Genomic DNA, 12,856 nt, shown 5'->3' with positions numbered 1-12,856 from the left:
AACCCACATTATTAAACAAAATGTTTTAGATTCTTAGCATTCAACGTCTATCTTCCCGTAAGAAGATAATATTCAGAAACAAATTGATTCTACAGTACACTTATTCATGTTTAACCATTTTAGATAATTGTTTTTGGTCTGCAAAACAACTTTGCTTTTGAGGATTATAGTGCTCATACCAGAGTGAAAATTTATAGTTATGTCCCTTTCAAAGTCACCCACTTGGAGCTGCTAATTTTAGCTGTCTCTGGGTCTCACAAGAGGTTTCTTTCTAAGCTGTCAGTATTCAGGTGCCATGCATTCAAATACTTTTGTCGTGAGACAAAATAGCTTCAGAAGTATACATCTGGATTTTGTTTTTTTTCTTGGATTTGGACAAAATTCAACCATAGAAATGCCCACAGTACAAGTTGACTTTGCAAAACAGGGAGAGTTTCTGGCAATCTGAAGGAATAGAGCTCATGGTATTTCTTCTGTGACTTTCTTCTGATCTTTGTGTATTCTTTTATTTCTTACTAGTATAGTCAAAATAGGAAGAGGGTGTGGATGTGCATGTGGAGGGGGAGGCGGGGTAGGGAGGGCAGGGGAGAATGGGTCCTGCCTTGTTTCTGTGGCTCAGAGAACTTCCGAGGACGACTATAGTGCCATTTCTAAATGAACAACACATGACTCTTATTTTCACCTCTTCTCTGCCCTCCCTTTAGGTTTCCTATGTACTTCAAGCGCCTGCTCCCTGTGGTACAAAACTCTGGTGTGTGTTACTCCAGCCTCCTGGAGCCGTTTTGCTTTCCTAAGAGAGGAGCCATTAACTCCTGCAGGGTCTGTGCAAGGAGCTGTCGGTGTCCCCACAGCAGCAGTCAGTGACAGCTCATCTGGGTTTCATCAGCTCTCTGGGGCAGCGTTTCACCAGGCCCCTTTGCCAGAGCCTCCCCGGCGTCAACAAGTGTCGCACCTACTGCAGAAACAGCCCTCAAGTTTCATCACAGTGATGCTCAAAAATATTCTCCAGCTTCAGCAATGACCTAGTTCATTCAAGGGCAGGGGAAAAAATGCCCTTCTTCCAGAACTTGCCCAGGCACAGAGTTTTCCTCTTAGGAAGACAGGACTCCCAACTGTGCTTTGATCAGTTTTTGGAAAAGACCTTGAATTTGAATCCCTGTCCCAGAAACCGTGTCACCCGATCAATGTCTCAGATACAGCCTGGGGAGCCCACCACGGATCCAGCCCTCCAATAACATCTCTTGGACAAACAGTACTGAAAAGTAAGTATGGAGACTGGTTCTTACTGAAGGGATGGCTGTGCTTTAAATACATAATCATTTAGCAGACTGCTTCCTTAAGAACTAAAACAAGATGAAGCAAGGGGTATCGGTGGGACGCTGGGGCATACCACAGTTTTAATGTGTCCAAATTCTCTTGGTCTGGTAATTTAAGTCCACTCTGACCTTTCTTTTCTTTTTCTTTTTTTTAAATTATGATTATTTAAAAATGTTTTTTATTTTGGCTTGACAATAATTAAAATAGTTTCCTTCAAATTGTGTCTGTCTTAACAACTAGATAAAACAGAGGATAACTGAAAGGAGTGGTCTGCAGGGGCTTTGCAAAGTAACATGAAAAATTGAGACAGTTATCTGGGTAATTCTGACCCCGGATACTTCTGCCTGATATAAATGAGTATTTTAGTCAAAAGTTATTCCTCTTCCCTTGGATTATCTGAACAATTGAAAATTTGAAAATTTGCCCTTTCTGGAGGACACAGCAGTAATTTTTCTGATAACAGGTAATGCAAGTTGCTAAAAAGTTCTCTGATTATTTCAAAATGGCTCAATGGCTCATGCAAATATTCATCCAGTTGTTAAGTAGGTTTTTTTTTTTAAATGTAAGGTAAAAAGTCAGTAAAAAAAATGCCTGCTGATAAAAAGGCACCACCATCATGTTACATTTTAATCAACACATCTAAACTTTAGAGCCACTGATTAAGGGTGTCAGTTACAGACATCTGACAATCATTTAAAAATAGATAAAAGCAAGAACAGCATTTAGAATTGCTTCTGCTTAAATTATTTCCTTTCCTCAACCTTCCCCTTGTGCAAAGGAAGCCCTCATTTTTGAAGAATAATTAATCAGGAATGGTAGTCATTCTTACTGCTCTGGAGGCATATGGTTTATTTCACAACACTGTGCCTTCTAGGGGTAAAGAATGGGCTTGGAACCCGGGATGCTGAGAGCTACCGTCTGAATCAGCAACTCTACAAATCCTGTACTAAAAGGTGCTGATGGCCAATAGACATATTCAGATCTTGGAAACCAGGATTTGAAACCAACTAATTGTCTTTCGGCTCCCAAATAACATTCCTCCTTTAATGTTTATATAAAACACTTGATCAAAATTTGGGGATTCTTTTAGGTAGGACAGAATTCCTGTTTTTATCACCTGACCCCCCCCCCAAAAAAAAAATAGAAACATTAGTTTTTTACAGCTCCATGCACACTTACATGTAGCTCTCAGCCTATGTGCAAGGGGAGGGCCATTGTGAGTAGTCTCATCTGGATGGAGCTGGGAACGAAGGGAGCCCAGGCATCGCAGTCAGATTCGGAATCAACTTCTGACTCCAGCACAGTTTTTCCAAATGTCTGAACCCCAGTTTTTTTTTCATCTGTAAAATGAAGAAAATGACATCCACTTTACCAGAATTGATGTGTGATTAGATGAGTAAATATATCTAACATATCTGCCACATCTTAGTTTCTCAACAAGTTAGTTCATCACCTTTGTTCATTCAAAGCTTCTTTCTCTTTCTTGTTGCTAAGACTTCAGGATATGATACTAATATTAACTCTATGAAGTAATAGAAACTATACCTTAGGGATATTGGTAGGGTGATTAAACAAACAACATGGAAAATTAGACTCTGAGGAAAATTCTGTATTTGGAAATAGTGCGTTTGGAAATAAAATTAATTTTAAAAAAGAACTATGTTTTGGAATGCATCTAATAAATAAGAAAAACATTTTACAGAAAATTATTGGCCATATGTTTACTATCTAAAAAGAGAGATAGAGATTTATCAACATCATCTTAGACTACTTTTATCTAGCAATACCATATTTAGATATGAGTGTTTGGGAATGGATAGGAATGGAAGATGGAGTCAATCTATATATAAGGTGATGTCCATGATTATTATGGAAACTATGAAAACTGAGGCCCAAGTCCAGACTTTCCTCAAAGATGATAGTTGAGACCTGCATTGATTAGACGTAGGTGCTATGGAGTGGAGTGGATAGAAGTGGAGGTGATGACTCTGAAGAGGATTGTCAGTATGTGGGGGGCTGAGCAGAGATAGTACCTGGATGGGCTGTCTCAGGAGCAGTGCAGTTTCCAGTGCTAGGGACCACCCTGCGGGCTGAAATCGCAAGGTCCATGGTGAAAGTTCACAGTGAGCAAAGCGCTCCCTTGTTCTGAAGAGAGGGTGAGTCAGGCACAGGAAGGGCAGGTGAGAATCACTGGACTTGTGAGATAGCTCCAGAGAACTTTACAGATGTCATTCTTATTAGCCCTTGTTTTTACCATCTTAGTCAAAAGTATCACTCCACAGCTTTCCCCAGACAAAATCAGGGTGATTTTGATGGATTTTCTGTTTGAGCTACCGACTGGTTCACATGGAAATGCCAAAAAGGAAAACTGGAATTGGAGAAATGTAAAAAAAAACTTGGGAGAAAATGGTGTCATCTAGGGGCTAGCAAAAATGAAGGCGTAAATACCCAGCCTACACAAGAGAAAAGAACATTTTAAAAAGTTTAGAGGCTTTATTAGGATTTCTGCAGATGTGCGTCCTCCTGGCATGGTCTAAAAGGGCACAACCAATCAGGGCACTGGACCTCAGATTGAAGAGACAGACAGCAGGCTAAAGAGAGGCTCAGTCCTGGAAAGCTCAGGTCTGGACACTCGGAACCTACCTCTCAAGGGCCAAACTCTGCATGGCTCCTAATGACACATCTGGGGTGGCACCAGTCACCTGGATCTTCAATTGATCCTCACCCAGCTCTTAGATAACCAGGCTCATTTTCCCCCCTCAATCCTTGTCTAAGACATTTTCCTGAGTCCAATTATTCTCAAACTTTCAAGTGCATCCATTTAAAGTGAATGTTGTTAAAATACCAGTTGCTGGGCTCTACCCCCAGAGTCTCTGATTCTGAGGGACCCCAAAATTTGCATTTTTTTCCTGGTGATGCTGATGGTGAAATGCCCTGCTTCAGACATTTCTTTGGCCTGCAGTTCCTCAAGAAAACCTGCTTATGCTTCTTATTTTCAATCACTGAACTTGCCTTCCTTCTCAGAGACACCCAGGTCACTGATACAATGTGCTAGTGCTGTACTGAACACAAAAGAAAAATCAATTGGGTATCCTGCACGCAAACCCGTTACAGTATGGCTATGTATGAGGGATGCTGGGCTCTCCAGAAAGGTACCCTGCCTTCTGCCGGCTTTCTTTTTCCTGTGGAGGACCAAGGGAAAGACGTAAGCTTCGCACTGATTGGATCACTGCCACCACTGTCTGAGAGTGCCACGTGATGATTGGCTTAGACTTTGGTTAGTGAACCAATCAGTGGGCAAGAGTGCTTATCAGTTTAGACCAATCAGAGTCCACGGAGCAGGAAGGGCGAGGTCCTGCCTGCTCTAGTCACCAGGCGGCCAAGCGATAGGAGACCCATGGAACTGTTAAGAGGATGCTTTAGAGTTTCAGGATTTTTTTTTTTTTTTTAAGAAAGGTCTCTAAAACTCATTCTGTCACTTCCTTTAGTCATAAGGTTAGCTATGAGCAGCGGCCATGTTTTAAAGATTTAGGATGAACCTGCTTTCAAGTTCAGCCCCGACAAATTAAAATATTCTTCCACAAAATAGGCTTACTGTCAACGGAATGAACCTTGGCTCCTAAGATGCTGTAACTGGCTGAGTTGAAGGATGATAGTAAAAGATGTGCAGAGGTGACTACCACCCACCACTACCATATCCCCACACAGCTGATGTGCTTTGAGTCAGTGTACTGAGAGGTGGTTAGTTCAGCATAATGAATTCAGGCTCAGTACATTACTCCCAGAGTGGATCTTATTCTTGTGTGCAGGGCAAGGAGTGGGTTAGATAGAAGAGAACCGAAGATTTCCTAGGTTCTCTTCTATATTGCCTGGTTCCTGAAATTCCACATCATTTCATCTCTTGGACCCATTTAAAATAAATGCTCTCTACAGAGTTGCCCTGGGAGTTCTGTTACAGGGTAAAGGAGCTGGAGGACTCTGGGAGTCTGGGCAAATGTGGAGGATGAGAGGAGGAGCCAGAGGAGGATGTCTTTACTATGTGGTGTTCTTATTGATGGCCCTGCTGGCACATTACCAGATTGCTCACTACAATCAGCCTGCAACATTTAACTTCAAACCAGAATGATATTAATCAGTTAATTCATGAAAGTTGGTCTCATTACACCCTCCACAACCTGTGCACTTTTAGCCTTATAAGCTCTCCTCTCATCCCTGTCTTTACTCTGAGAGAGATCAAGGATGAGATGAGCAGGGGACTGTATCCTTTGAATACAACACACTGAGAATCAGAATCAAGAAACCTAGATTCTGCTACTAACAAGCTGTGTGACCTGGGAAAATTCACTTAACCTGCCTGTGTTTCAGATGTGTTTTCAAACTGTAAAATCAGGGAAGGGACTAAGCTCTTGCACAGGTTTCATTTAATATCTAACAATTTGTTTTAGCCTTCCCTTAAGGAATTGGAAATTGGCACAGGTTTTAAAGAGAGGAGAAGAGAATCAGTGGGAAGACCCTCCATCATTTAAAAATTTTTAAAAAGAAAGTTCAAAACAAATTGAGAGAAAGCAGCAGCTACAGCTCAGCCTTTTTCATGTCTCTGTGTCTGTATCCAGACACACTTGCACATGCAGAGGTGTTCACTATTAATAATGAAAAATTAAATTTCATTTCTTTATTAGCTAACATATATAAAGTTACTATCTTAAGTAATATTACCCCCCCCCACACACACACACACACTGGGGCCCTCTTCCAGGGGCAACCAGATTACAAATCTCTTGTATATTTCTAAAGTCATTATATGTCTAAATAAACATATTAGGATATTCTTTTTGTCTTTTTCCTTTTTTTTTTTTTTGGTTTTGGGTATTGAACCCAGGGGTGCTTTATCACTAAGCTACATTCCCAGTGTTTTTTATTTTTTGAGACAGGTTCTTGCTCAATTGCTGAGTCTGGCCTTGAACTTGCTATCCTCCTGCCTCAGCCTCTCAAGTCACTGGGATTATAGTCATGCAACTACCTTGCCTGGCAGGAAATTCTTCTTTTCTAATACATGGATAGTATAGTCTGCACTTCTATACTCTATTTTACTTAACAATAATATATCTTGGAGATTATTCCATGTCTGTGTGTACAGAACTGCCTTGTTCTTTTTTAATGCCCTCTTCTATTTAAGAAATTCCATTGTTTAGATATACCATAACCATATTCCTAATAATTAATATTTCAAGAGCTTTGTAATGTTTTGAACAACTAATAATAAAAAAGAAAAAAGAAAAAAAAGAAAAAAAATAAAAAATTCCATTGTTTAGATATACCATAACCATATTCCTAAGAATGAATATTTAATTTTGTTATTACAAGAAATGCTGCAATGAATATTGTAGGTGCTCCTTAAGTGCTTGTCTCCTGTGCTAATACAAAATTTAACGTGAGACATATTTTAAGTATCATGTCATTCGCCCTTTCTAACTGTTCATTTCAACAGCTTTTTAGTTAATTTACCAAATTGCATGACCATTGCTATAGATAACTTTTAGAACAGTTTTGTCCCCTGAAAAAATACTTATCCTTCATGTGGATTTATTAGTGTTCTCTCCATTGTTCATACCTCCAGTAGTTCTGTTTCTGTCTCTGTTGCTTCTTTTGGTTATTTTGCATAAACAGAATCATACAACATGTGGTCACTTGCGTCTGGTCCTTTTACTCAGTGTAATAAAAGCATTATTGGAGGTTCATCCATGTCATATCATGTACATTTGCTTTGGCCCTTTTCATCCATCAGTTGTACAGCCATGCCATATTTTGTTTAACTACTCACTAGCTGGAGATTTGAGTTGTTTTCAATTTGGGGCTATTCTGAATAATACTGCAAAGAATGTTTGTGTACAAGTCTTAGTGCAGAAATCTGCTTTTATTTCTCTTGGTAATACCTAGGTGTTGAATGGTTAGGTCATGTGGGAAATTTAGGTTTAATTTCTTTAAAAACTTCTGGATTGGTTTTCAAAATGTCTTTACTATTTTTAAATCCCCACTATCAATATATGAGGATTCTTCCTGTTCTCCACATTCTCACTGCAACATTTGGTATTTATTATAGCCATCCTAGTGGGTATGTAGTGGTATCTCATTATGGTTTTAATTTGCATTTCCATAATGACTAATGATGTTGAACATCTTTTCTTGTGCTTATTTTATTGCCTCTATTTCTCACATACAACCCTAAAATCATGCCTAAGAAAGAAGCTTAATATTTGTGTTCCAGAAAACCTGGGCTCCTAGCTCAGCTCTGCCACTTGCAGGCCATAAGAAATTAGGCTTGTTATATCAACCCTTTACTTAAGCTTCTAGGTCATTATCTGTGAGGTGGGAAAGAATATCCACATGGGGGTTTCGCTGTGAGGACTCCATGTCTATGTGGTGCCCAGCCACGGGACTGACACATGGGAGGCACCAAAATGTGTTAATTGTCTCTTCCTGCATGGTCTGTCTCCATCCCTGCCCCAAATGTCAAGAACCCATCTTTGGGGAGGGTACTTCCCCTAACTAACATGGGACTGGGTATTAAGTGACAGTGGGTTTGGTGTCCAAATCTTCAGTAATTCAGAAGGCAAATTTAGGAACACCATTGCCATTGGATTAGGCTGGTTAATCAGAACTAATCCCTCCTGTCCCCAGTGTGAAGGCACTCTGACGACTGGCTTTCCTGCCAGCTCCATGGTCTGTGTGTGGGCTGTGGCCTCTTTCCTGATCCCTTCAACTGACAGCAGCCTTTCTGCTGACAGCAGCCATGCCACTGGCTTTCTGTGTGAGGCAGATTAGCCAAAATGAAACCTGGCATCATTTGAGTGTTTTAAATGTTCCAAGAAATCCTCTAGCCTCTCACTTGCTCTCCACCAATTTGAGAAAAAAGGCTTTATTTTTGGAATTTTGTTGATGTTAAATCCAAAGTCCTTGATAATAGATAACATTTATACTAGGCTCACTATGCTGTTCAAAAAAGCTTCATTCAGACTGACTCCATTTTCATAGCAGCCAAACTGAGTAGATACTGCTATTATCTTAGTTTCATAGATGAAGAAACTGAGGCAGAAAGAAGTGGCAGAGCTAAGACTTGAACTGAGGGAGCATGGTGCAGGAATCTGCACTCTTCAGCACTATAGCATACTGCCATTCCCCTAAAGGACCTGCTGTTGTGGAAGACCCAATAATATGCACATGTGAATACTCTTCCACCTGACGATTCTGTTTCTTGGTATCTAGTCTAGAAAACTACATGCACAAGGAAGCATGTGCCAGGATGTTCAATGAGATAGCATTTGTAAATCGGGAAACCTCCAGCCAAGCTAGGCATCATTATCGTACAAAAGCAGAGAGAGAAAGCCTGGTACTGCCATGCTGTGGGATACCAATATCACCTAACAGTTTTTAAGAAAGGATGGAGCCCTTTAGGGATTGGATGGATATTGTAAGATTCCTGAAACTTATTATAAAGTAAAATAAGGCAACTGTAAGGAAAGCATATACAATCAGGCTCCATTTAAGTAAAGACATTTAACATTTTTAAACAAGTGATAAACCTTCTCTGGACTATACAACTGAAATAAAGAGAGAAAGGGAGGAAGGAAGACAGCCCAGTGTTCTTTCCAGTTAACATGCCGTTCCTGTGAAGTCATCTGTGAAGCCCACCACGGCCCCCGCTGCTAATACTAGCAATTCCACGTTGACTTGTCATCTCTAGCAGAGAATGATAAATGGGTCCTCATGCATTCTCACCCTTAGAGAAGCCGCGAAACATGAACTGTGGCCTGACTTAACTGTCCTCTTTCTTTCCAGAGAACAGTCAGTGCCCTTGCTGAGATGCATGGTAACTAACCTGCCTGTGTGAGTCAGACGGGGTGTGTGTGCGTGTCAGTGTTTTCACGTGCGGGGTGCCACCGTCAGGAAGTAGCCACTTAGGGAGGAGTCACGGCTGATGCACAGGGTCCTCACCGTGGGCCCAGCTCTTGATGCCTGGGCGTGTCCTTTTTCCCTTCCCATCCACAGCAGTGGTCTCAGGAACAGGAGCCGAAGGAATCAAGCCCTGAAATTACTTTTACAGATAAGGATTACTCTTGGAGACATGTTCACCCACTAATTAGTACATCACTTAAAAAACAAATCATTGTGGTAACCCACAGCAGAAAAGGAAACACATGAAACAAGCCAAGTCTTTCCTTAAAGCCTCCTGATTACTAGTATGAAAGCAATTATGTAACAGTTTCTTACACTGAAATTGACATACAATATTCTAGTCCTCAGAACATCATCTCCTTTTACAGAGGAGGAAATAAGCTCAATACCTTGCCCAGGTAAATAGATATAGATTTGTCCCTGCTAACTTGGATTGTGTCCCCAGGCCTATGATGCCTCCCAGTTAGGAGAGCATTTTCCAGCTATAAGATCTCCCAAATTGCTGGAAAGTCACTTAGGAATGTGGTGAGACAGGGTAGATATCCTCTTGCCCAATAGTTGCTCCAAAAAAGTGTTGTAGATTGTCCCAAAAAAGTAACTAAGTACTGATACATGCTACAACATGGATGAGCCTTGAAAACATGCTAAGTGAAAGTTCTATTTATCCAAATGTCCAGAATAGGCAAATCTATATAGATAGGAAGTAGGTTAGTAGTTACCTAGACCAGTGTGTGTGTTGATACTGGGCATGGAAATAGGCAGGAGGTTAAAGCTAAGTGGTATTGGGCTTTTGGGGGCAATGAGAACATTCTAAAGTGATTGTTGCTAGGGTTGCATGAATGTCACATTTTAAGTGAGTGAATTGTATGTTATATGGATTATTTCATTAAACTTGTCTTTAATTTAATTTATTATTATTTTTGTACTGGGGGATTGAACCCAGGGCCTCATGCATGCCAGGCAAGTGCTCTATCACTGAGCTACATCTGCAGGCTAAACTTGTCTTTATAAAGGGAGATGATAAGAGAGACAGCATCATTATGGGTTAACAATTCACAGGAGCTGGGCTTTCTGACTTGAAGCCACAGTTTTATATATTTGTGGACCCCTGTTCCATCCTTGTGTTGTACTGAGGGCAGAAGATGAGTATATGAACACAATTTGCAGCACTGGTTGTAAAATCACTGGTTGAAAAACAGAAATTTGGGGCCTGAAACCCTGGGTTTGATCACCAGTGCTGCACGTGTGCTCGTGTGCACACATACACACACACACACACACACAAATTGGACTTAGATTCTATTCTGACATATGTTTATATTTAGCTCTAAAATAATTTGCTGTATTTTAAGCAATGACAACTTTTTAATCTCAGATCAAATTTACAGTTCTGGGGCTGGGGATATAGCTCAGTCGAGAGAGTTGCTTGCCTTGCATGCATAAGGCCTTGGGTTCAATCCCCAGCAACTAAAAAAAAAAAAAATCACAGTTCTGGCTTTCATTGACAGTTTGAACCTCTAACATGGGTGTGTAAATGCACTGCTATTGATAGAAAAGCTGTTTCTGCCAATTGTGTGAGGTCCTAGTTGCTTTTTTTGGTTTGCTGTGCACTGATGGACCTGCACTCACTCTGGAATATTCATTGTAATAACTTGATTTACCTACCTTCCTTCCTTCTTTCCTTCCTTCCTCCCTTCCTTCTTTCTTCAGTGCTGGGGATGGAATCTAGGGCCTTGAGCATGCTGGACAAGAGCTCCACCCTGAACTATATGCCCAGCGTTCATCAAGTTTTCTTGAAACATTTTCATTCTGGTGCAAGATGGCTGCCATAAAAGTTGCCCTTTTGATTTTTAAAATTTTAGATACTTCCTTCAACCTAGTTGGGAATAACTTACCCATTCTAATATCTTCTAAGAGATACTGTCAGCCCTCTGTATCTGGGAGGATTCCACATCTGTGATGCAACCAATGCAGATCAAAAATATTTGGGAAATAATTGTACCTGTACTGATTACGTAGAGACTTTTTCTGTTATTACTCCCTTAACAACACTGTACAACAATTATTTACATTGTATGAGGTATAATAAGTTCTAGAGATGATTTAAAGTGTACAAGAGGATCTGCATAAGTTATATGCAAATTCTACATCATTTTATATAAGGGACTTGAACATCCACGGATTTTGATATCTGAGGTAACCAAGAAATAATCCCCTGAGGATACTGAGGGACAAATATAATAATATGAATTGAAACTAGGATTTTTATACAAGTTGGTTTAAATTTATCAGCCTAAAAGTGTACTTGTTACCTAATTGGCATCTTGCAGAGGAATTTTCTTGCAGAAAAATCTTGTGTGCAACTAATTTGCCATCTACACTGTGAAAGGCTTACCTGATTCTTAACTATAACATGGTCACCTTATGTGGTCCAGTTTCTCTTTGCACAACTGCATTGAAAGAAATCCTGTAACCAAAAATAATGGGAAGTGCATTTCAAGTCTGTCTTAAAGAATGCAAAAGGATCCAATTCACAATTGCAGAGCAAATATTTTTAAAACCTTCTTTTCCATCCTTCTATCAGGACCTGGCAGCATTCAGCCATGTAAACTTTCTCTGCTAACTTCTCTCCCGTCCTCACAGTTCTGCCCCAAGTCTGTTGGAACACCTGTCTTTCTTTTTGCTGTGAACTGTACCTCTTCAACTTTACAGTGCTTTCTACCCATCAAGTGAACCAGTTTAACTTCAGGTTCAAGCTTAGAGATGCTTCCTGCACGCCCTCTAAGGAAGGGAAGGCAGCATTATCCTTCTGAGTTAATTGCTTTTTCCTCTAATACTCAGAGAGCATGGGTGTTTCATGCAGGGGAAGTTTGGGAATTCTTTTTGTTTTCAGGTATTCACCTTATTTTATTTTGGTGGTGCTGGGGATTGAATTCAGGGCCTTGTGCATGTGAGGCAGGCACTCCACCAACTGAGCTATATATCCCCAGCCCCTTTCTTTCTTCTTCTTCTTTTTTTAAAAATATTTTTAAAGGACACAATACCTTTATTTTATTTATTTATTTTTTAATATGGTGCTGAGAAATGAACCCAGTGCCTCACCCATGCTAGGCAAGTGCTCTATCACTGAGCCACAACTCCAGCCCCCCTCACCTTATTCTTAAAGGAACATTCAGGGATAAGGTGAACACTGAATTTCAGAAGCAGCAGGTAGCGTCTCAGTCAGGCCCGGGTAGATCCTAGTTTCAGCATTTGTGAGCATCTACCAAGCAGTGCTGGTCTAGAGGCTTGGGTCTATGTTTTTGGCCAGGGATGAGCCAGAGAAGGGCCCTTTCTTTAATACTCTGCTGTTATTCTAAAAACCTAATCCCATTTGAACAAGGAACCCCTCATTTTCATCTGGAATCCTGCTACTGAGGCAAGGTTTCCAAACATCCTTTGACTCCCAGTGGGGCTTCCTCTCCTTGTTCCCATGAGGAGGAAGAGTTTCAGTTGTTAGCAAACCTTCAACTGTTGTCAGGGAACTTGTCTCTGCCAACCATCTCTCAGGGTAGCAGACAACCTGGAAAATTGGGAGGAGAAGGTG

The 12,856-nt window shown here is 40.5% G+C and overlaps 1 protein-coding gene across 2 annotated transcripts in view; it reads left to right on the top strand.

The window, feature by feature from the left end:
* Nucleotides 1–289: 289 nt before the first annotated feature.
* The window catches only part of Alpk2 (alpha kinase 2), a 117,524-nt gene continuing 104,957 nt past the window's right edge, over nucleotides 290–12,856 (top strand). For both annotated transcript variants that reach the window (XM_046419425.2, XM_058571355.1), the window contains exons 1-2: nucleotides 290–464; nucleotides 705–1,262. The gene's annotated coding sequence lies outside the window, so the exon portion shown is untranslated. The remainder of the gene's footprint in view (nucleotides 465–704; nucleotides 1,263–12,856) is intronic.

This window comes from Marmota monax, unplaced genomic scaffold (assembly GCF_021218885.2).
Source record: "Marmota monax isolate L192 unplaced genomic scaffold, Marmota_monax_Labrador192_F-V1.1 WCK01_AAM20220418_F8-fsc00088, whole genome shotgun sequence".
In the NCBI taxonomy this organism is placed as follows: Eukaryota; Metazoa; Chordata; class Mammalia; order Rodentia; family Sciuridae; genus Marmota; species Marmota monax.
This window is presented reverse-complemented; position numbering and strand designations above follow the sequence as displayed.